At 47.7% G+C, this 24,359-nt stretch overlaps 1 protein-coding gene across 1 annotated transcript in view; it reads right to left on the reverse strand.

Moving 5' to 3' along the window:
• The window catches only part of LOC119967860 (NACHT, LRR and PYD domains-containing protein 3-like), a 136,572-nt gene extending 113,201 nt beyond the window's left edge, over positions 1-23,371 (reverse strand). The window contains exons 1-2 of the mRNA XM_038800907.1: positions 23,286-23,371; positions 22,445-22,510 (exon numbers count right to left, since the gene is read on the reverse strand). The gene's annotated coding sequence lies outside the window, so the exon portion shown is untranslated. The remainder of the gene's footprint in view (positions 1-22,444; positions 22,511-23,285) is intronic.
• Positions 23,372-24,359: the final 988 nt, after the last annotated feature.

Genomic DNA, 24,359 nt, shown 5'->3' on the forward strand with positions numbered 1-24,359 from the left:
TGTGCCCGGGACTGTCCCGGTATCACCTCATTAATATGTAAACTGTTTTCCCATTTACAGCGCTGCCTGAACTCTGCAGCTGTCGGGAAACCGGTTTTTGCAAGTGACTCAATGCTGAAAGCTTCTGCAAGCTGTTTGCTCTTTACTATGTCCGTTTTTCCCTGCATTCTTTGCAGTCTTCCATTTTGTATTCACTGGTGTCCATCTTAGATGGCTACAGATCCCAAGAGATCGGAAAAACTAGTGCCCGCTGGCTTTATAGTGGTCGTGTCCTGTCTGGTGATTGGCTGCTGTGTTCTGTGTGTTCATTGGTCACCTTGTGTGTCAATCAATGCCTGTCTGTGCACCATCATATAATTGTATGTATATTATGACAGATTGGATTTGTTTATTGTCACGTGCACCGAGGTACAGTGAAAAGTATTTTTCTGGGAGCAGCTCAACAGATCATTAAGTACATGAAATGAAAAGGGAATAAAAGAAAAAACATAACAGGGCAACACAAGACATACAATGTAATGACTTAAGCATTGGCATCGGATGAAGCATACAGGGTGTAGTGTTAACGAGGTCAGTGCATAAGAGGGTCATTTAGCAGTCTGGTGACAGTGGGGAAGAAGCTGTTTTTGAGTCTGTCCGTGCGTGTTCTCAGACTTCTGTATCTCCTGCCCGATGGAAGTAGTTGGAAGAGTGAGTAAGGCGGGTGGGAGGGATCTTTGATTATGCTGCCCGCTTTCCCCAGGCAGCGGGAGGTGTAGATGGAGTCCATGGATGGGAGGCAGGTTTGTGTGATGGACTGGGCAGTATTCATGACTCTCTGAAGTTTCTTGCGGTCCTGGGCCAAGCAGTCGCCATACCAGGCTGTGATGCAGCCAGATAAGATGCTTTCTATGCAGCACGGTAGCATGGTGGTTAGCATAAATGCTTCACAGCTCCAGGGTCCCAGGTTCGATTCCCGGCTGGGTCACTGTCTGTGCGGAGTCTGCACGTCCTCCCAGTGTGTGCATGGGTTTCCTCCGGGTGCTCCGGTTTCCTCCCACAGTCCAAAGATGTGCGGGTTAGGTGGATTGGCCATGCTAAATTGCCATAGTGTAAAAAGTAAGGTTGGGGGGGGGGGGGGGGGGGGGTTGTTGGGTTACGGGTATAGGGTATACGGGTATAGGGTGGATACGTGGGTTTGAGTATGGTGATCATTGCTCGGCACAACATTGAGGGCCGAAGCGCCTGTTCTGTGCTGTACTGTTCTATGTTCTATGGTGCATCTGTAAAAGTTGGTAAGGGTGAATGTGGAGATGCTGAATTTCCTTAGTTTCCTGAGGAAGTCTCGGCGCTGTTGTGCTTGAGAATGTGAAGCACGGGTTAATAGCTAGAACAAGCCAGAATTAATGGGACACATTAGTGGAAAACTACAAATAGGGGAGTTGTTATTGAATTTGTGAGCCGACTCATGACTGTAAGCCGAATAACCTTGAGAAACAAGGAAGATGACTGGATGACGGAATATGAAATGTGGGAGCCGCTTGCTACTATGGCTAAACACCTGCTGTTTATGCTAAGACTGCTACATACTCATGTGCCAATAGATAACCTCAAAGTCTGTAAAATCATGTATCGAAACTATGGCAAAAACAAGTTATGCTTTGTAATGGGGCAAGCTCAAGTGAATGTAAGGGACAGCCCTCTTAAAAAAACATATAAAGAAAGGATGTTTTGAGGAATACTTTGGCACTCTCCGAGGTGGACCTTTGGAATACCGAGAGGGCTGCCCCGATCGCAATAAAGAATATTCTGAAGTACAAACGTGTTCGAGACCGTTTCTTCCGGACTGAGAGACAAGTGAATTAGAGACGCATTCACATGCTTTCTTGGTGGTAACGCCCCAACTGATCATGGGACCGACTTCAACTGCATACAGGACCCTCTGGCGGACCGATCAAACCACAGAACGGGAAAAAAGACAGGCATGGCAAGAGCATTGGGAGCATTCGTGGAGTAGATGGAGACGGTAGACCCATTGCGAATTCTGCACCGCGGTGAGAGAGATTCTCGTTCTTTTCGCTGGTGCACAAGGTATACACCTGGATCGAATTTTTTGCAGTGGGGGAAATCTGTACTTCCGGAAATAGCAAGGATGGAATATTCAGCGAGTCATCTCTGACCACGCTCCACATTACATGGATCTGAGTTTGAAGATGGTCCATGTCCAGCCTCCGTTTTGGGTGCTGGACATGGACTTCTTGGCTGACAAGGCCTTCTGCCAAAAAACATCACAGGCCATAGACAAGTACATTACTAATAACCAAAATGGGGAAGTCACACCTTCCACGTTCTGGGAAGTACTGAAGGCTGTGATCAGGGGTTGAATTATAGCCTACAAGACATGTAGAAAAAGGGAAAAGAGGACGTCCAGGCAACACCTGATCGACCATCCTGGAGGTCGACAGAAAGTACTCCAAGGCCTCGACTGTCTAGCTTCTGGCGGAGAGCAAATGGACTTTAGCCTGCTATCCACCAGGAAAGCAGTACATCAACTCCGCCAGACAAGGGGGATCTTCCAAGAGCACTTCTTGTTCACCAGCCGCCTTCTTGTTCACCAGCTGAGACAGCAGGCAGCCACGAGGAAGGTAGCGCAGGTAAAGAATAGCAGAGGCAGACTGGTAACCGAGCCAAAAGAGGTCAACTGAGGGCTGTACACCTCCGAGCCCTCCAATGGGGTCGCAGGAATGAAACGGTTCCTCGATGAACTGGACATGCCCGTTGTGGGGGACAAGAGGCTGGAAGCAGAAATAGATCTGGGAAAGGTGGTGGAAAGCATCAGCTCCATGCAGGTGGGGAAGGCACCGGAACTTCTATAAAAGGTTCTTGCCAGCCCTGGCCCCACACCTAAGGAATATGTTTGCAGACTCACTAGCACGGGGAACCTGGCCCTACTCTAACACAGGCCACAATATCACTGATACCCTCAAAAAACAAAGATCCGACGGAATGGGGATTGTACAGACCAATTTTGCAGCTTAATGGAGATGCAAAGATACTCGCAAAAGTCATGGCCAAGACAACTGCACACCCGAGGTAGTTGAACAAGACCAGACAGACTTTGGCAAGGGTCGGCAGCGAGCTGCGAACATCAGGCGGCTGCTGAATGTAAGAATGACCCCCTCACCCCCAGGGAGAGAACGCCAGAGATCATCTCCATGGATGCAGAAAAGGCCTTCGACAGAGTTGAGTGGAAGTATATCTGTATCCCTATACACACACGATTGTGTGGCAAGAATCAACTCCAATTCAACTGATCAGTTCCCAGATGAGACGACGAGTGGGCCGTATCTCAAACAGTGACGAATCAGACTACAGAAGGGAGATAGATCATTTGGCTGCATGGTGTACCGACACCCCCCCCCCCCCCCCCCCCAATCCCCCATCCCCCCCCCTCCCCAATCTACATCAATGACTCTGAAGTGGAGATGGTCGACAGCTTTAGGTTCCTGGGGGTCACCATCACCAACACCCTGTCCTGGTCCAGTCACGTCGGTGCAACAATCAAGAAAGCCCAACAACGTCTCTACTTCCTACGGACGCTGAAGAAATTTGGCATGTCTGCATCGACTCTCTCAAACTTATACAGCTGTGCCATAGAGAGCAATCTATCCGGCTGTATCACAGCCTGATATGGCAACTGTTCTGCCCAAGATGGCAAGAAACTGCAGAGTGTGGTGAACTCAGCCCAACGCGTCACACAAGCTTGCCACCCCCACATTGATTCTGTATACACCTCCCGCTGCCTCAGGAATGCAGATAGCATTGTCAGAGTCCCTCCCACCCAGGCATTGCCTCATTCCAGACCCTTCCATCAGGCAGAAGATACAGAAGTCTGAAGACCCGCACATCTAGACATAGGAACAGCTTCTTCCAACAGCTAATAGACTCCTCAACGACTCTCCCTTGGACTGGTCTGTTCCCTGGAAGAACTCTATTCATGACGCCTTATGCTGCTCTTGTTGACCCTTGTTCCGCACTGTAACCAATCACTTTTTGTTGACGTACTATTTGTCAATTATTCTTTTGTCTACCATGTATATACTGAATATGTTCCCTTGGCCGACCACAGAAAAATACTTTTCACTGTACTTCGGTACATATGACAATAAATAAATATGAATCTATCAATCAATTGAGGTACTGGAGCTGTTTGGGCTAGGAGCAGGGTTCACCTCCTGCATGAATGTCCTGTACAATGCCCCCAAGGCGAGCGTTTGGACCAACACCAGCAGCTCTGATTACTTCCAGCTACACGGAGGCACATGGCAGGGATGCCCACTGTCCCCTCTCCTGTTTGCCATAAAACCGTAAGACTTAGGAGCAGAATTAGGCCACTCGGCCCATCGAGTCTGCTCCGCCATTCAATCATGGCTGATTTTTTTCTCATCCCCATTCTCCTGCTTCTGCCCATAACCCCTGATCTCCTTATTAATAAAGCACCTATCTATCTCTGTCTTAAAGACACTCAGTGACTTGGTCTCCAGAGCCTTCTGCGGCAAAGAGTTCCACAGATTCACTACCCTCTGGCTGAAAAAAATTCCTCCTCATCTCCGTTTTAAAGGATCGTCTCTTTAATCTGAGATTGTGTCCTCTGGTTCTAGTTTTTCCGACAAGTGGAAACATCCTTTCCACGTCCATTTTATTCAGACCTCGCAGTGTCCTGTAAGTTTCAATAAGATCCCCACTCATCCTTCTGAACTCCAACAAGTACAGATCTTTCAACTGTTCCTCATACAACAAGCTCTTCATTCCAGGGATCAGTCTTGTGAACCTCCTCTGGACCCTTTCCAAGGCCAGCACATCCTTCCTTAGATATAAGGCCCAAAATTGCTCACAATACTCCAAATGGAGTCTGACCATGCTTCTGACTTCCTGAGCATTTCCCCATTTAGAAAATAGTCCATGCCTCCATTTCTCCTTCCAAAGTGCATAAGTTCAAACTTTTCCACATTGTATTCCATCTGCCACTTCTTTGCCCACTCTCCAAGGCTGTCCAAGTCCTTCAGCAACCCCCACCCCCCCCACTTCCTCAATACGACCACCATTACGTTGTTCCCTCATCAAGTCTGCCTCAATAAACATCACCAAATCCTGAATTGCCTGTTCCCCAGAAGGCTCTGTCACAAGCTGCTCCAACAAAACATCTTAGACATTCCACAAATTCCATTTCTTGGGATCCACTATCAACCTGATTTTCCCAGTCCACCTGCATATTGAAGTCCCCCATGATTATTGTAATATTGCCTTTTTTACATGCCTTTCCTATCTCCACATTTTCTGCCCCACATCCTGACTACTGCTTGGGGGCCTGTACATAACTCCCATCAGGGTCTTTTTACTTTTGCGATTCCTCAACTCTACCCACAGAGATTCTATGCCTTCTGATCCTACATCGCTCCTTGCTATCGATTTAAGTTCATTCATTACTAACAATGCAACCGCGGACCGCATGGCATCTTCAGGCAAAGCGAAGGGTGGAGGGGTTTGCCTCCTCATCAACTCCTCCTGGTGCTTGGATGTGGTGACCCTGGCGACCTACTGCTCCCCAGACCTGGAATACTTGACCGTAAAGTGCCGCCCATACTATCTTCCACGTGAGTTCACTTCAGCCATTATCACAGCGGTCTACAGCCCACCCCACGCAGAAGTGAGGAAGGCGCTGGATGAACTGTACACAGTCATAAACAACTAAGAAACAGAACACCCGGAGGCCTTGTTCATTGTGGCTGGAGACTTCAACAAGTCCAACATCAAGAGTATACTGCCAAAATTCCACCAGCACATCTCCTGTCCCACCAGGGGCGACAACACTCTTGACCACTGCTACTCAAAAATCAAGGGCACCTACCGTTCCATCCCCCGACCGCACTTTGGGAAATCAGACCAGAAGACGGTGCTCCTTCTCCCGGCTTACAAGCAGAAACTCAAGCGGGAGAATCCAGCTAAGAAGGTTGTGCAGTGCTGGTCCGACGAGACAGAAGAGCTCTTACGTGACTGCTTAGAGACAGTGGATTGGTCCATATTTAAGAACTCAGCGACTAAATTAAATGAGTATGCCACCACCGTCACAGACTTCATCAGCAAATGTGTGGACGACTGCATGCCAAAGAAAGCAGAACGTACGTTCCCCAACCGGAAACCATGGCTGAACCGCGAGATTAACTCCCTACTGAAGGACAGATCTGAGGCGTTCAAGGCAGACGACCCTGTCCTATACAAGAAATCCAGGTACGACCTCCGCAAAGCCATCCGAGATGCCAAGAGAGAATATCAAACTAAGCTAGAGTCACAGACAGACTCTCGGCGGTTGTGGCAAGGACTAAACAACATAACGGGCTGCAAAGCAAAGCCGAGCAGTATCTCTGGCAGCAGCGCACACCTCCCCGATGAACTTAATGCATTCTATGCTCGGTTTGAGTAGGTAACCAACAATCCGCTGTCGAGTGCCCCAGCAGCCCATAATTCACCCATACCCACCATCACAGTTTCCGAAGTCAGATCGGCCTTCCTGAAAGTGAACCCATGGAAGGCGATGGGCCCGGACGGGATCCCTGGTCGTGCACTCAGAGCCTGTGCATACCAGCTGGCAGAGGTATTCATAGACATCTTTAACCTATCCCGACTCCACTCCGAGGTCCCCACCTGCTTCAAGAAGACCACCATCATACCGGTACCAAAGAAGAACCAGGCAACATGCCTCAATGACTACCGCCCGGTGGCCCTGACGTCAGTTGTAATGAAGTGCTTCGAGAGGCTGATCATGAAGCGCATCACCTCCATACTCCCGGAACGCCTTGACCCACTTCAATTCGCATACCGTCGCAACCGGTCCACATCAGACGCCATTTCCCTGGCCCTACACTCATCCCTAGAGCATCTCGAAAACAAGGACTCCTACATCAGACTCCTATTTATTGACTACAGCTCCGCCTTCAACACCATAATCCCAGCCAATCTCATGTCAAAGCTCCAAAACTTAGGACGGCTCTCCACTGGATCCTTGACTTTCTGACCAACAGACCACAGTCAGTAAGAATGAACACCAAAACCTCCTCCACAATAGTCCTCAATACCGGTGCCCCGCAAGCCCCCTACTCTACTCCCTGTACACACACGACTGCGTGGCAAAACTTGGTTCCAACTCCATCTACAAGTTTGCTGACGATACGACCATAGTGGGCCGGATCTCGAATAACGACGAGTCCGAATACAGGAGGGAGATAGAGAACCTAGTTGAGTGGTGTAATGACAACAATCTCTCCCTCAATGCCAGCAAAACTAAAGAGCTGGTCATCGACTTCAGGAAGCAAAGTACTGTACACACCCCTGTCAGCATCAACGGAGCCGAGGTGGAGATGGTTAGCAGTTTCAAATTCCTAGGGGTGCACATCACCAAAAATCTATCCTGGTCCACTCACGTCAACGCTATCACCAAGAAAGCACAACAGCGCCTATACTTCCTCAGGAAACTAAGGAAATTCGGCATGTCCACATTAACCCTTACCAACTTTTACAGATGTACTATAGAAAGTATCCTATCGGGCTGCATCACAGCCTGGTATGGCAACTGCTCGGCCCAGGACCGCAAGGAACTTCAGAGAGTCGTGAATACCGCTCAGTCCATGACACAAACCTGCCTCCCATCCATTTATTCCATCTACACCTCCCGCTGCCGGGGGAAAGCGGGCAGCATAATCAAGGATCCCTCCCGCCCGGCTTACTCACTTTTCCAACTTCTTCCATCGGGCAGGAGATTCAGAAGTCTGAGAACACGCACGAACAGACTCAAAAACAGCTTCTTCCCCACTGTCACCAGACTCCTAAATGACCCTCTTATTGACTGACCTCATTAACACTACACCCTGTATGCTTCAACCGATGCCAATGCTTATGTAGTTACATTGTATATCTTGTGTTGCCTTATTAGGTATTCTCATGTATTTTCTTGAATTTTGTTTAATTCCCTTTTCTTCCATGTACTGAATGATCTGTTGAGCAGCTTGCAGAAAAATACTTTTCACTGTACCTCGGTACATGTGACAATAAACAAATCCAATCCAATCCAATTTGCCCATCTGCCTGTCCTTTCGATAGGACATATATCTTTGGATATTTAGATCCCTGCCCTGATCTCCTTGCAGCCAGGTCTCTGTGATGCCCACAACATCGTACCGGCCAATTTCAACGTGCACAACAAGCTCATTTACCTTGTTCCGTACACTGCGCGCATTTATATACAACACACTCAGTCCTGCATTGACCACCTCCCTTCTCACACTTGTCACCATTTTTGCTCTGCCCGAGGGTCATGATGTTCTCTTATTTTTGTTCTCCATTTCCCTTTTAGTTATTACACCTTCTATTACACCTTTCGGTTCCTAACCCCTGCCATACTAGTTTAAATCCTCCTGAGTGACTCTTGCAAACCTCCAAGCCAGGATATTGGCCTTCCATTTTGACCAGGTCCCACCTGTCCCGGAAGAGATCAGAAATTGCCCTCACAATTGAACCCCTGGCAATCGCTCTGCAAGATGCAAAAAGTTGGAAGGGCGCCCAAAGAGGAAGCAGAGAGCACAGAGTTTCACTCTGTGTGGATGACCAACTCCTTTCCCTCTTCGACCCACAGAACGGACTGAAAGGAATCATGCAATTCCTGGAAGTGTTTGGAGCCTCCTTGGGCTACAACCCCATCCGGGGCAAGAACAAGACTTTCCCGGGAAACCCGAACCGGGGAGGGACGGAGCTGGAGGGACTTCCATTCAAACCATCCCAAAGCTAATTCCGCCACCTGGGAATCCAGATAGCCCGGGACTGGACACGGATCCACAAGTGGAATCTGACCAGTCTGGCGGGGTAAGTTACAAAGGACCAGCAGAGATGGGATGCACTTCCGCTCTCCCTGGTGGGGAGAGTGTAGACGTTCAAAATAAACCTACTGCCGAGGTTCCTCTGCCTGTTCAGATCCATACCAAACTTCATCACCAAGGCCTTCTTCCATAACACAGACAAATGATCAAGTTGTTTGTGTGTGGGGTGGCAGAGGGGGAGAGAGAGAGAGAGAGAGAGAGAGAGAGAGAGAGAGAGAGAGAGAGAGAGAATCCAAGGATCCTGTAAGCGACACTGCAAAGGAGGAAGGATCCTGAAAGCGACACTGCAAAGGAGGAACAATATAGGGGTCTGGCCCTGCGGAACCTAATACTACCACTGGGCAGCTACGGCAGAGAGTGTGAGGGGATTTACGTGAACCCAATATGGAATTAGTCAGGATGGAGGAGTCTTCCTGCAAGGGATGACCCTCCCGGCCCTCACCACGGAAGCGCTCCCATACACCCCTCCGACAAAATACACACCTGCCCAGTGGTGGTAGCCACACAAAAGACATGGAACCAGATGAGGCGGCATTTTGGTCCAACCGAGATGACCCCCATCTGCCGGAACCACACATTCCCAACGCCATGCTCGGCACCACCATTAGAAAATGGAGGCAGGACAAGGGGGGACACTAACAGTCAGGGATTCTACATAGGGGACAGACTAGCGACTTTGGGCGAACTAACGGAAGGCCTGGAACTATCGACAGGACAGGAATTCAGAAATCTCTGGACAGTTACTGGAGAGGGCAAGACTACAACTGGACGACGTCAGATGAAAATAGAAGAACGAACTGGGGATGGAAGCGGGTTGGGGACTCAGGAGCTAAGCACAGAACAGGGCCATCTTTGGACAGCCTTCTTTGTCCTTTAGAGGGATACGGCACAAGGAAACGCTGAGGGTTTTGGCAAAGGTTGGTATCATGACCGGTACAGACTTGGAGGGCCTAAGGGCCTGTTCCTGTGCTGTATTGTTCTTTGTTCTCTAGGCGGCCAACTCCACCTCCTCCTGCGCAAGGCTCAGCCGCATGCAGTTTAAAGTGGCGCGCAGAGCGCACCTAACCAGAACCGGAATGAACAGCTTCTTCCCGGATGTGGAACGGGGCTATAGAGGTCCAGCAAACCACGCCCACATGTTCTGGAGTTGCCCCAGACATGTAGGGTTCTGGACAGCCTTCTTTGAGGCAATGTCCAAGGCGTGGGGTTGAGGGTGGAGCCATGCCCGAGAGTGGCAATCTTCGGGGTATCGGAACAGCCAGAGCTACATATGGGGAAGGGGGGCCGACACCCTTGCTTCTGCTTCCTTAATCGCAAGCCGGAGAATCCTGCTCAGTTGACGATCAACACCACCCACAGCTGCAGACTGACTGGCTGGCAGACCTGGTGGAATTTCTCCACCTGGAGAAGATTAAGTACACCATTCAAGAGTCGGAAGAGGGCTTCCACAAAGCGTGGGGGTAATTCGTAGGCTTGTTCCAAGAACTGTTCGAGGCCAACAGCGACTAGGGAAAGAGTGGGGGACTGGGGAGAACAGACAAGAACGGATATAGTGAGGAGGTACAAAGGGGGGGAGGAGATGAGGAGGGAACCTCAGGAAGCCACAGAGAGAAACATGGGGTTAAAAGGGGGAAGCCCCTCCCCCGAACCCACAAGGTCAACAACAAAAGCCGCAGAAAAGAGGAGAGGAGCTCGGCAGTCGGACACCCAGGGCGGAAAAGGGGGCTACCAACGAGAGGACAGGGAAGAGGGCAGGGAGGGGGTGGGGGGCCGGGGAGAATTTATGTCACGAAATATGTATGGAAATAAGAAACTGCACAACATGTAAATACCAGACACATTATCCATTAGACGGATCACTCTGTAAAATTGAAAAATGTCAATAAAAACATTTTTCAAAAGTATATGTCTGCGCACTCCATTAATTCGTCCTGCGCTAACAGTCTGTCCAGTAGGGTGCATCTGACTAACTTGGGGAATGATGGAGCTTCATACATAGAAACATACACAGAAAATAGAAGGAGCCGGCTCCGCCATTCATTATGATCATAGCTGGCCATCAAGTACAATACCCTCATCCCAACTCCCCTCGCATATCCAAAACTCCACAGCACCAAGATAAGGAGTGGGTCCTGAGCTGGGCGAGGAACACGCGGTTGTGTAAGTGGGAAGGACAAACCATGCCGATTTATCAGGACATTGGGGTCGACCTGGATATAGCCCCAAGAGCTACATTTACCTCCTTCTTGAAATTACATAACGTTTTGGCCTCAATTACTCTTCGTGGTAGTGAATTCCACAGATTTCCCACTCTCTGGGTGAAGAAATCTCTCCTCACATCAGTCCGAAAAGGTTTACCCCTTATCCTCAAACTATGACCCACGTTTCTCCGAGATCCCCTCTCACTCTTCTAAACTCCAATGAATGCAATCCGAACCGACTTGGTCTCTCCTCATAATGACAATCCCGCCATCCTAGCAATCAGCCTGGTAAACCTTCTTTGAACTCCCTCCATAGCAAGAACATCCTTCCTTAGATAAGGACACCAAACTGTACACAATACTCCAGGTGTGACCTCAGCAATGCTCAATACAATTGCAGTAAAACATCTCTTTTCCTATATTCAAATTGTCTCTTGATGAAGGCCAACAAACCATTTGCCTTTTTTACTACCTGCCGTACCTGCATGGTAACTTTCAGTGACTGATGCACAAGGACACCAAGATTTCGCTGAGTGTCCACCTCTCTCAATTTACACCCATTCAAATAATAATCTGCAATCCTATTTTTGCTACCGAAGCTTTGTCAGGGGAAAGTCATGTTTCACGAATTTGATTGAGTGTTTTGAAGGGGTAACCAAGAAGGTTGATGAGGGCAGTGCGGTCGACGTTGTCTACATGGACTTTAGGAAGGCCTTTGACAAGGTTCCGCATGGTAGGTTCTTGCAAAAGGTTAAATCTCAGGGAATCTAGGCTAAGGTAGCCAATTGGATATAAAATTGGCTTGGCGACCGAAGCCAAAGGGTGGTTGTGGAGGGTTGTTTTTCAAACTGGAGGCCTGTGACCAGCTGTGTGCCTCAGGGATCGGTGCTGGGTCCACTGTTATTTGTTATGAATATATTTAAATAAATGATTTGGATGAGAATGTAGGAGGCATGGTTCGTAAGTTTGCAGATGACACCAAGATTGGTGGCATGGTGGATAGTGAAGAAGGTTGTATAAGATTGCAACAGGATCTTGACCAATTGGGCCATTGGGCTGATGAATGGCAGATTTAGATAAATGTGAGGTGATGTATTTTGGTCGATCAAACCAGGCCAGGACCTACTCAGTTAATGGTAGGGAGTTGAGGAGAGCTATAGGACAAAGAGATCTAGGAGTACAGATTAATAGCTCCTTGAAGGTGGAGTCGCAGGTGGACAGGGTAGTGAAGATGGCATTCAGCATCCAAGGCTTTATTGGTCAGAATATTAAATACAGGAGTTGGGAAGTCCTGTTGAAGTTGTATAAGACATTGGTAAGACTACACATGGAATACTGTGTTCAGTCCTACACAGTGTACAACATACAGCGCACTCCCCACCCCATCCCCCATCGTTTATAGAGGTCCATAGTTTTGGACCTTTCCAATTATTTCTTCACAAGTCCATTCTTCTGCACAAAATCATTTGCATCTTCCAGCGTATTAAAGTGGTCCTGTCCTTATAGGTGACCCAAAGTCTCGCCGGGTAAAGCATGCAGTACCTCGTTTCCGTAGAGTGCAGCCATGGGCCCATTGAACTACAACCTGCGTTTGGCCAGGTCAGCCCAATGTTCTGATAAATCGGCATGGTTTGTCCTTCCCACTTTCACAACCGTGTGTTCCTCGCTCAGCTCAGGACCCACTCATTATCTTGGAACCTGTGCAGTTTTGCGATGATTGCCCGTGGTGATTTTGCTGAGTTTGATTTCTGGCGGAGCGACACGGTCTACTTCTGGGGTTTTGTGAAGCCCTCCTCCCCAACCAGTTTTCTGAGTATCTTTGAAACTTCTACACTATCTACTGCGCCCTCTGGTAGTCCAATGATCTGGAGATTCTGACACCTGGACCTGTTCTCCTGGTTGTCTACCTTTCCCTTCACTGAGTGAAGAACTAGGGGCATTATTTTGAAATTAGAGGTTTTCCTTTTAGCACAAGAGTTGAGGAGCATTTCATTCCGCAGAGATGGTTGTATTACTTTGTAAAACAGAGGGCAGTGGAGGCAGGGTCGTTGAATATTTTTAAGGCAGAAGTAGATAGATTCTTGTTAGGAAAGGGAAACAAAGGTTATTATGGATAGATAAGGATCTGGAGTTAAAAATAATATTAGATCATCCGTGATCTTATTGAATGGCAGAGCAGGATTTATTGTTCTTCTCGCCTTGATTTTGAAGTTCCATTCCCTCAATCACCTTGCCCCTTCCCATCGAGGTTACTTTCTCCAGCCCCTATAACCCTCCAAGGTCTCTGCACTTCTCCTATTCTAACCTCTTGTTTCCCCAATTTTCTCCATCCCTTCATTGACAACCTTGGCTTCAGCTGCCCGGGCCCCAAACTCCTGAATTAATTCCCTCTGCCTTAGTGCCTCCCAACTTCTCACTGTTTGTGTTAATCACCCTGGGGTAACACAGACGGCAACTGGATGTAGTAGTACTGGAAAGTAGACTCCAAACGTTGAGGTTCGTTCAATACGCTTTATTGAACTTGTTGGGCAGTGCACACAGTTCGCTGTGGGTTTGACGCTCTACTAACCTCAGCGTGCTTACTGTAACTAACTTGACCGGACTAGCTCTAAGCCACATATAGAAGGTGCTAACTGACATATACACCCTGACTGTCACTACAGTTGTCACCAATGGAAAAAGGCAGAGTGCTGATGCCTTGTGTGTTTTATCGTAGGAAACCACCTTCTGGTGTTCTGCCTGGTGATTGGTTGTGTTCTGTCCTGTGTGTTGATTGGCTATACTGGGTGTCTGTCGCTGCCTGTATCTCATTATGTGCATGAGTGCATATCATGACACACACCTCTTAAAACCTTTTTTGAATCTGCAAAGGAAGTAAACATGGTCTCTTATCCACCATGAAAAGGATTAGCCCATGAAGCATACCCATGAGGGGAAATTAACTTCCAAAAAGATTAGAGAGAGATATGGAACAAGATTTGGAACCTATGTTAACATTACATTGATCCAACGATTCTACGGGTAGAATTGTAACTGCCTGTTGCTGTTTCTGAGGGTGAAATCGGAAGTGAGTGCCACTTCAAGGTCGTGTTTTGTTTTGCTGGTTCCCAACTGACTAGAACTTGTTAAGGGCAGGGTTCAGAGAACCCCAAAGTGTATCATGGAGTTCACCTGACCCACAACTTTTACGAGATTGTGGTATGGGGAGCACACGGCCCACTCTACAGGTGTGGTACAGCAGAAATGAACAAATTTGTTTTTAAAAGCTAAACAATGTTTATTCTATGAATTCAAGTGAACCTTTTTAAAACATACAGTGAACAACTTAGCAACCATCAATTCAAATACAACCCCCAAAGAATACAACACTAAGTAATCCTTAATAACCCCAAACAACATCCAGAAGACAAAAGAAATACCTTTTAACGGAAGCACATTAGGTTTACATTCACTACTGAGAACATTTATAATTCTGAATTTACCAAATGACCAAGAGATAGTCTTTTCATGGCAGAGAGATCAATAGTACACCTGCTGTCTGGATTCAGCTCCAACACTGAAAACGAAACCAAAAACACACCCTGCAGCAAACAGCATAAAACGAAAGTAAAAATCTGACAGACAGCCCAGCTCCACCCACACTCTGACATCACTGAAAAACACACATTTCTTAAAGGTACATTTCTTAAAGATACTCTCACATGACACCTCCCCCAAGGAAATAAAAATAAACCATCAACTTCAAGACGGTTTCATTTTTCACCTTTTCACTATCCTTTCAGAAATGCACACAGTAAATATACTTTTTCGTTTAAAAAAACACACGCAAACAGGTAAGTAATATAGTCCATTTTTATTTTGTTCTTCTTCCTCGAACTGAAAAACCGTCTCGATTGACAGTCTCATTGAACAAGAAGGTCTCTGCATGATCCATCCATTCCTCTACGCCTCGGCATTTCGCTTTATAGACAGATGCTTTAGTTCAATCTGATCACAGAGTCCCTTGTAATTCTCCAACACAGGAGCATTGATTATCACAGCTTTCAGGTAGTCAAATGCCTGTTGAAAGTCCGTGTCCACTGAAGTTTTCGACGTTTCTTCAGCAAGTCCACCAGTGGAGCAACCAAGCTACAAAACTTTTGCACAACTGTTCGATCAAATCCACTCATGCAAAGAAATCGCATTATTTCCCTTTGTCTTGAGGCTATCGGAAACTCAATAGCTGTTGTCTTCACATCCCGTGTGACCATTCAACCCTGTCCATTGTATGGCCAAGGAAAGTGACTTGGGCTTTTCCAAATTCATTTTTGGCTAGGTTTATCACCAAACCCGCCTCCTGAAGTCGATCGAATAACTGTTCTTTCCATGTCTGGCTGAAAATTACCAGATCGTCGATGTATATCGCACAATTAGGTAATACTGAAACAACTTTGTTGTTCAGGATTAGGATTATTTTCATTAGAAAGACGGAGGTTGAGGGGGTACCTCACTGAGGTCTACAAAATCATGAGGTATAGACAGGGTGGATAGCAAGAAGCTTTTTCCCAGAGTGGGGGAGTGGGATGGTCACAAGTTCAAGGTGAGAGGTGAAAGGTTTCAGGGAGATATACGTGGAAAATTCTTTACGCAGAGGGTGGTGGGTTACTGGAACACATTGCCGGCGAAGGTGGTAGAGGCGGGCACGATACCGTCATTTAAGAAGCATCTGGACAGATACATGAATGGGTAGGGAGCAGAGGGATACAGGTCCTTAGAAAATAGACGACAGTTATAGATAGAGGATCTGGATCGGCGCAGGCTGGGAGGGCCGAAGGGCCTGTTCCTGTGCTGTAATTTTTCTTTATTCTTTGTTTTTCTTTGTTCTTTGTTAGCTAACTGTTGGAATGTGGCTGAGGCGTTTTTCATGTCAAATGGCATAACTTTGAATTGGTATAAACCATCTGGAGTCACAAAAGCTGAAATCTCCTTTCCTTTTCAAATAAAGGTACCTGCCAGTAACCTTTAAGTAAATCCAATTTGGAAATCAAAGCTGATTGTCCCAATTTCTCAATGCAATCCTCCAAACATGGGATTGGATAAGAGTCCGTTCTTGTAACTGCATTAACCTTTCTATAGTCCACACACAAATGTTGGGTGACGTCTGGTTTAGGTACCATCACTATGGGTGAGCTCCATTGGCTGCAACCCACTTCAATTATGTCATTTTTAAGCATACTCTCAATCTCTTTGTTAACCTGTGCCAATTTTAAAGGGTTAAGTCTGCATGGATGTTGTTTGATTGAAACAATATTTCCCACATCTACATCATGTATAGCCATTTTAGTACTTCCCAATTTATCTCCACAAACTTGCCCACGTGATATCATAGGATTATCATAGAATTTACAGTGCAGGAGGCCACTCAGCCCATCGAGTCTGCACCGGCTCTTGGAAAGAGCACCCTACCCGAGGTCAAAACCTCCACCCTATCCCCATAACCCAGCAATCCCACCCAACATTAAGGGCAATTTTGGACACTAAGGGCAATTTATTATGGCCAATCCACTTAACCTGCACATCTTTGGACTGTGGGAGAAAACCAGAGCACCCGGAGAAAACCCACGCACACACGGAGAGGATGTGCAGACTCCGCACAGACAGTATCCCAAGCCGGAATCAAACCTGGGGCCCTGGAGCTGTGAAGCAATTGTGCGATCCACAATGCTACCGTCAGGTCAGTTCGTTTCTCCTCTGGAAGGTAAATCAACAATTTAAACCAATTTTTAAGACCATCCTCGTTTTCCAATTTAATTTGAGGTATGTCAAATTCACAGTCATCTGGAGATGGTTCGTAACTTTGAGTTAGAATCATTAATACCTCCTTTTTCTCTCCTTCCCTTACAAAGTACCTTTTAAGCATATTCACATGACACACTCGGTGAGTCTTCCTTCTATTTGGTGTTTTTAACCACATAATTCACCTCAATTTCCTTTCAATCTGATGAGGTCCACAAAACCTTGCTTTTAAAGTTTCACCTGCCACTGGTAACAATACTAAAACTTTATCTTCACTGGCAAAATCACTAACTTTGGATTTCTTGTCAACTACCCGTTTCATCACATTTTGTGCAACTTTTCAATGTTGTCTAGCCAATTCACCCTGCTCTATTTAATCGTTCCCTAAAATTTGACAAATGATCCAAGAATGTAATTTCCGATTTCTCACTCACCAATTTTTCCTTAATCAATGTAAGTGGTCCTTTTACCTTACGACTGGGATGGGCCAGGCTGCGGCTTGGGCGACTGAGATGGCGAGCTGCCAGCCTGCCCTGCCCATTGCCCACCAGATGCACCTGGGGCGGAAGGGGGGGTGGAGTCCAAGGTGTCCCAGGACCTCCCCTACAGGGGGAGCTGGAACGGGCCCCAGTACCTCGTCCTCCCTCGGGGTGCCCAATGGCCCCCGGGTCTCTAAATGGGTCCGGGATGCGAACGGACCAAGCACCCGACGCCCCCGACACCTGGCGCTGCCAGCCCTGGTATCAACAAGGGTCTGTAAGTTTGCAACCATGGAGCTCAGGGAGTTGGCCATCCCTGTCTGTGTCTGGGCGACGCTGGCCAGCACCTAGGCAATGGCGCCAATGGCCTCAGCGATGCCCTGCAGAGACTGGGCCATGGCCTGCAGAGACTGGGCCATGGCGTTGAGCCTCTGTGATCTGCTGCTGGCTCTGGCTCATGGGTGCCTGTGAGAGGGCAGCCATGTCCTGGGCCATGGATGCCGCCTGCACGGAAAGCCCCACACCTTGCATACTGCGACCCATGTCTGACACCGTCGCACCCATTGCCTCCACCGCGGACGCCACCCGTGCAATGACAGCCTGGGTGGTACGCATGACCGGCACCACTACCTGCTCCTGCACCCAAATGGAATCCTCCACCTTCGTCTGCAGCTGCCGCAAGCCAGCCATCACCCCCTTCGGTCGTCCTGCGGTCCGTGACTGCATCGGGTCTATGGGTGGGTGTGGTACCTCCAGGAACCCGGGACCCGTCTGGACGGCAGGTGATTGCCTGCACCAGGCTGCCCTCAGACCACCCGGCCCCTCGGATGCTCCTGCCTCCACCTGCTCTACCGGGACGGCTGTGATGTGCGCACCAGTTAGTATTCCAGATGCCTCATCGCTAAAGTGCCCAACTGAGGTCAGTATCTCTGCGATGGTGGAGGGTGTAGGAGATAGCAGTGGCATAATGGCGTGCTCCTCATCCGACCCGAAGTCCGGAGTCCCCTGGGGTGGTGAGTCCTGACCATCCGTCCCTGTGTGTGGGTGTCGTGTGTGTCAGTGTCCTGGGCATCGGTGTCCTGTGTGTCGGTGTCCTGCATGTCGGTGTCATGTGCGTCAGTGTCTTGGGTCGGGTGCAATGGGGGCCTGTTGCTGGGGCTGTCCTCCTCGTCGCTGGGTGTGGCCCGCCGGTGTCGACGCAATCGCACTAGATGTGGCCGGTGTCCGCCTGGTCCTCCAGGTCTGTCCCTGGCTCGTGGCAGCCCTGTAACGTCCTGGGGGCATGGTATGCCTGATGGGCCAGGTCTGTCCCCCTCCCCCCATATGGGGGAAGGGGGGATATGGGGGAAGGGGGGATATGGGGGAAGGGGGGGATATGCGGGAAGGGGCAACAGGCAGTGGGGGGTCTCACTTGGCGCTGTGCGGCGGGCGGCCATTTTGCCGGGTTTCCGGGGGGGGTCTTTTGTGCATTGACGGTGGGCGCATGTCTGTGACGCGTGACGCCGTCGCGAATGGCATCACGCCACTACTGGCCCAATCCCGGCCGCAGAATTCGCGACGTTTCGGGGGGCCAGACGCAGGAGTGATTTGCGCCATTTTTAGCGCCGGATGCGGGCCATCACGCAATTCACGGAGAATCCCGCCCATTGTCCAAGATCACTCTCAGTGGAGATAATTGAAATGGTGTCATTGAACTCAAAGCCTATAAGGACCCTGACAGCCAACACCCTCAGATTGGTCCATTTGTGGATAGTATCGACAGCAGCCTTTAGGACCCCCCCACCAGAAGGAAAAACAGAGCTCAGACCAGTATTTGTATTTCCCCATTTTACTTTTTTTCATTCCTGGCCTCATTTTCTTTATCTTTACGGACTATTTCTACTCATTGCGATCACTTCCTGGACGCCTGGGTTTTCCCACTTTCAGGATGCCTGGGTTTTCCCACTTTCAGTCTCCCAACCCTACCTTTTGTCTCCCTTGGAAACCTCTTCCAATTCTCTGCGGCCCGATTCCACTCCACACCATTCCCAACCAGTCCCTCACCTCTGACTCATCTTGGAGTCCCAAGCCTGCATCCTACCAGTTTCCTTCTCCCCTTCCTTGTATTGCAGAGTTCAACAAGGAGAACTTCTGACCTGAGACACAACTGCACAAAGTTCACTGTTGCACACCAGCTTGGACAAACATGAAGCAGATGCCCTCTTGAAGGTAGGACAAATTCAAATCTCTTTCACACAAATTAATATTCATACAATGCAAATATACTCCAAGTGGAAACCTACCACAGGCCGGTGAGGGGCCCGACAAGTCACAAACTCGCCGTTGACTGAATTGCATCTCAACCCGCCGTCAGGACATCAAATTTTCAGCTCCCATCTAATTCATCAAGCCACACTTGGAGGCTGCCTGTTCTTACATGCTCTTGCCTTCTATTTCTGTGTGGAATCTCCAAGCCTGTGTTTGTAAACCCGGTATCACCAACCCAGACGTTGCTCCTGGTTTTTCTTCAGCAAATTACAGTTCGATAACGAGCTGATCTACGGAATTTGAGATTTGAGTCCCGCCTCCAGCTTCTGACTGGAAAATGCTGCTTCGAAACTACAAAGCAAACCGGTTTCAAAACTCTTTCAACTATCTGAACCAAGTAAGTGAGAAACACGTTATTAATTATTGCTTCACGGTCAGTTCAGTAAGAGTCAAATCTGAAAAGAATTAACCCTCACACTTTTATCACAAACCATAAAAATACTCCACCAATTCCTAGGCTTTCAGACTCGCACCTAACAGCCAATGACTCATTTTTCAATGAGCATTTACCACCTTAAAAGACAAGCATCATAACAATTTATCTGCTGAATGGAGAGTGAATTATCCCCATGCTCGCTGCTTTATATAATTAGATATTCATTCCAGCTGCCTGCAATCCTTCATCATGTACTCACATGCAGCCCGGTAGCTGCAGATGTGCATGCCTTAAGAGAAACATTTCTTCCTCAAACAAAAAGGTGTTACATGAGAAAACTACCGTGCACATATAGGTTTCAATAATGTGACAATAATGCTTTCATTTTAGGTGTCAGTATTTGACAGCTTCCTATATTGTTTACTACAAATATATGCATATGTTAGCGCAGTTATTTCACAGTTCCAGGGTCCCAGGTTCGATTCCTGGCTTGGGTCACTGTCCGTGTGGAGTCTGCACGTTCTCCCTGTGTTTGCATGGGTTTCCTCTGGGTGCTCCAGTTTCGTCCCACAGCAACAATGTGCAGGTTAGGTGGATTGGCCGTGCTAAATTGTCTTTAGTGTCCAAAAAGGTTAGGTGGGAAGGGGTGGAGGCGTGGGCTTCAGTGGGCTGCTCTTTCCAAGGGCCGGTGCAGACTCGATGGGCCGAATGGCCTCCTTCTGCACTGAAAGTTCCATGATTCTAAAATTCACAATGCCTCAATCCTGTGTTCATTTCTTTCAACCATCCCACTGCTTCCTACATTTTTAACCTTCTCCACCCCTATAACGATCCAAGGTCTCTGCGCTTCTCACAGTTATTTATTTTCGACAACCAAGATTTTCTTTGTCCTTCCCTTGGCAGCCTTGCCTTCAGCTGCCTGAGACCCGAGATCCAGAATTTACTTTCCGTGTCTCAGTCCCAATCTCTCTTCTCTGGAAGTATTTTAAAATGTATCCTCTTAACTAATCTTTTACTTACCTGTTGCAATGTTTCTTGCATGAAAATGTCAAACTTGTCTTATTACAATCATTGGAGGACCTTGGGACACAATATTAAAGGAGCTGCGTTAATGCAAGTCGTTTTTTAAGGCCGGTGTGTTTCCCCTGGCCAGCAGTAGCATTTCTAGACTTAACCATTCACTAATCTGCACTCCATGTTTAATTTTCCTATATTTAGTACATTCCAAGGTCCAGGACTACGTGCTGAGGGATGAACTCAAGCTCGGGGCAGCCTTCGCCAAGGCACAATGGGTAAAGGCTTTTGTGTAAGACCTTTCAGCAAATGTACACGGAGGGGGATGATAACCTTCAAAACCCCACAGTCTGGGTGATTAATACTAAATGTAAACAACTGCATTCAACCACTGCCGGGTGCTTCATGACCAATGTAAATAGTTTGAAAAGAATGGTAATGAAAATAGTGAAAGGTCTGTAATGTTGTATTTATTTAATTGAAGCACCTCAGAGTGGACCTCTGGAGAAAATGTTAATATTATCGTGCTTTAATGTGATGATAATTTGAAATGTATTTGTAATGTTTTTTCTTTCGAGATTTTATGAATAAAGTATATTTTTTAACTAAACAAATATTTAGTTGTTTTTAACTAAAATGCAACCAGCCCCAAACAGTTTTGCAAGCTGCAAAAAACGAACATCAACGGTCATCTGATCTCAATCACCGCCCACCTAAACTGGACAGAAACAATGGGGTGATGGGCAAGTCTGACACAAACGACCATTACAAATCTGGCAACAAGATTGTGGCTGACATTCTCTTCTTCCCTGAATTCCAGAGTTACTAATTGTCAGCCACCCTCTCACCCCACTGAATTCCAAAACTTCTCCCTCCCTGCCCACCAAGTTTTCTTTTCCAGAAATGGATTCTATTTGCTCTGCAGATTATTTTTGACTTTCAGTTCCTTAACTTCCTTCAACTATTTTTCAGGTCAGCTCCATTATGACCTTCTCACTGACTCATGTTGGTTGCCTTTTTTCTCTCCTTTTTACCAGCCCCACTGTTCCCCTATTTTTCAACACACAAGAATTATACTCACCATTTCCCTGGTCCTTTTATATAGATACTGATGGCGGCACTGTTTATTTTTGCCTCTTCCCATTGTTTCTTCCCTATCTACTCTCTTGTGTCCAACTCGATCCCTCAGTTTCCCATTCCTCCCCTTCTCCTACCTCTGGACCTTCCTTAACTCCACTGACATCTCTCACTTTCCCATTTTTGATCAAATCTCTCCTCCTGAACCATTAACCCAGTTTTGTTTCTCAGCAGAAGCTGCCCGTAACTTCCAGCTAGCGGTGGAAAGCCACAGGCCGCCGATTCTAAAAGGAGATTATACGCACTTACCTGCGCACATATATCACGTCCATCCTTCCTCTCAGTGTGGCAGCCTCAGTCCTCCAGCGCCTCGGTCTGTGCAGGAATAACAAAAAAACCTCAACTTTTCTAAATTTCTTGCAATAAAATATAGTTTCTCACTTAATCACAAGTCCCCACTGAGGGGGAACTTGAAGGAAGGCCACAATTCTTTGAGAACGCCTGACGGGCAAGGGGAGGCCCGGAAAAGGACCCCGAGAAAGGAATACCCGTGACTTAGTGTGCAAGGACCGATCCCACCTTTTGGAAACTCCTGCCAAGCGAATAATTGAAGATGCGGATCTAGGATCCGGCTCATGAAGGATCCACAGAACCCATAACCAGTAACACGGAGCACCTTCGATGGAGACTCCAAACATTTACCGAGTGATCACCTCATTCGATCCATTATTGTTCCTTTAATGGAATTACCATCCTCATGACAAACCAAAGTTTAATAAATATATATCTTCCTTTCACTTTGTTTGCATTTTAAACATATTTATCAACACAGACCAGGAGGAGCAGTGGTTAGCACTGCTGCCTCAAGGGGCCGAGGACCCGTGTTCACTGTCTGTGTGGAGTTTGCACGTTCCCCCTGTGTTTGCCTGGGTGTGCAGGGCAGGTCGATTGGCCGTGCTAAATTTCCCCCTAATTGGAAAAAAAATTTAAAATAGCACTAAATCCTTCACCGCCCAAAAAAGTCTCCTGATCTCTTTCCTCTGGTCGATAATCATAGACGCCAGAAATAAAAGTGCAAATAAAAAGGTGAAAAAGCTGACCGAAAATTGGGGCGGTGCAAGGTTTTTTAAAATTGTATTTTATGACAAACCTTCATCAAAACACGCCGAGTTTGGAAGTAGTTTGGTTTTATTCTATTTATACTTTTGCATTGTGTGCGCGGTTGAATAAATGGACGACAGCAGCAGCAACATTGATTAGTGGATCACGTGATCACGACAGCCGCGTGCCCGGCGGCTGCTCGGGTTCTCGGCAGTTAAACAGCAAACGCGCGAGCCCACAGAGGGAGGTCGTTAAGTCACATACCGGCAATACGCATGCGCACCATTGGTCTGGCTGGAAGGCCGAGGTGGCTCAAAACGCGCAGGCGCCTGGTTCGCCCCCGCGCACGCGCAGTGCCAGTTTAGAAAAACGCCGCTTGTGAATAAAACTGAGAAACAATTTTAACATTAATTATTAAGGTCCAAATACACGTCATTCACAGCATTACTATCGTGGTCCTGTCACGCTAGGGTCCCGCTTTTCTCCCGAAATCAAACCCGGGGACAATGGAGCCAGTGAGATCAGACAGTGTGTAACCCGGGGAGGATGGAGCCAGTGAGATCAGACAGTGTGTAACCCGGGGAGGATGGAGCCAGTGAGATCAGACAGTGTGTAACCCGGGGAGGATGGAGCCAGTGAGATCGGATAGTGTGTAACCCGGGGAGGATGGAGTCAGTGAGATCAGACAGTGTGTAACCCAGGGAGGATGGAGCCAGTGAGATCAGACAGTGTGTAACCCGGGGAGGATGGAGTCAGTGAGATCAGACAGTGTGTAACCCGGGGAGGATGGAGCCAGTGAGATCAGACAGTGTGTAACCCGGGGAGGATGGAGCCAGTGAGATCAGACAGTGTGTAACCCGGGGAGGATGGAGTCAGTGAGATCAGACAGTGTCTAACCCGGGGAGGATGGAGCCAGTGAGATCAGACAGTGTGTAACCCGGGGAGAATAAAATTCAAAACCACTATATAAAGAGTCTCTGGTCGAATGTTAATACAGGTTATTCTATTTATTGCAGAGCATCAAAATCTCGATCGCCTTTCACCACCATGGCTTGGTTCTGAATTATGAATGAAGTTTCAGCATCTTCGACCAGACTATGTTAATAGTTCTTAATTAGTACTT

The sequence above is a fragment of the Scyliorhinus canicula genome, chromosome 6, assembly GCF_902713615.1.
Source record: "Scyliorhinus canicula chromosome 6, sScyCan1.1, whole genome shotgun sequence".
Classification (NCBI taxonomy): domain Eukaryota; kingdom Metazoa; phylum Chordata; class Chondrichthyes; order Carcharhiniformes; family Scyliorhinidae; genus Scyliorhinus; species Scyliorhinus canicula.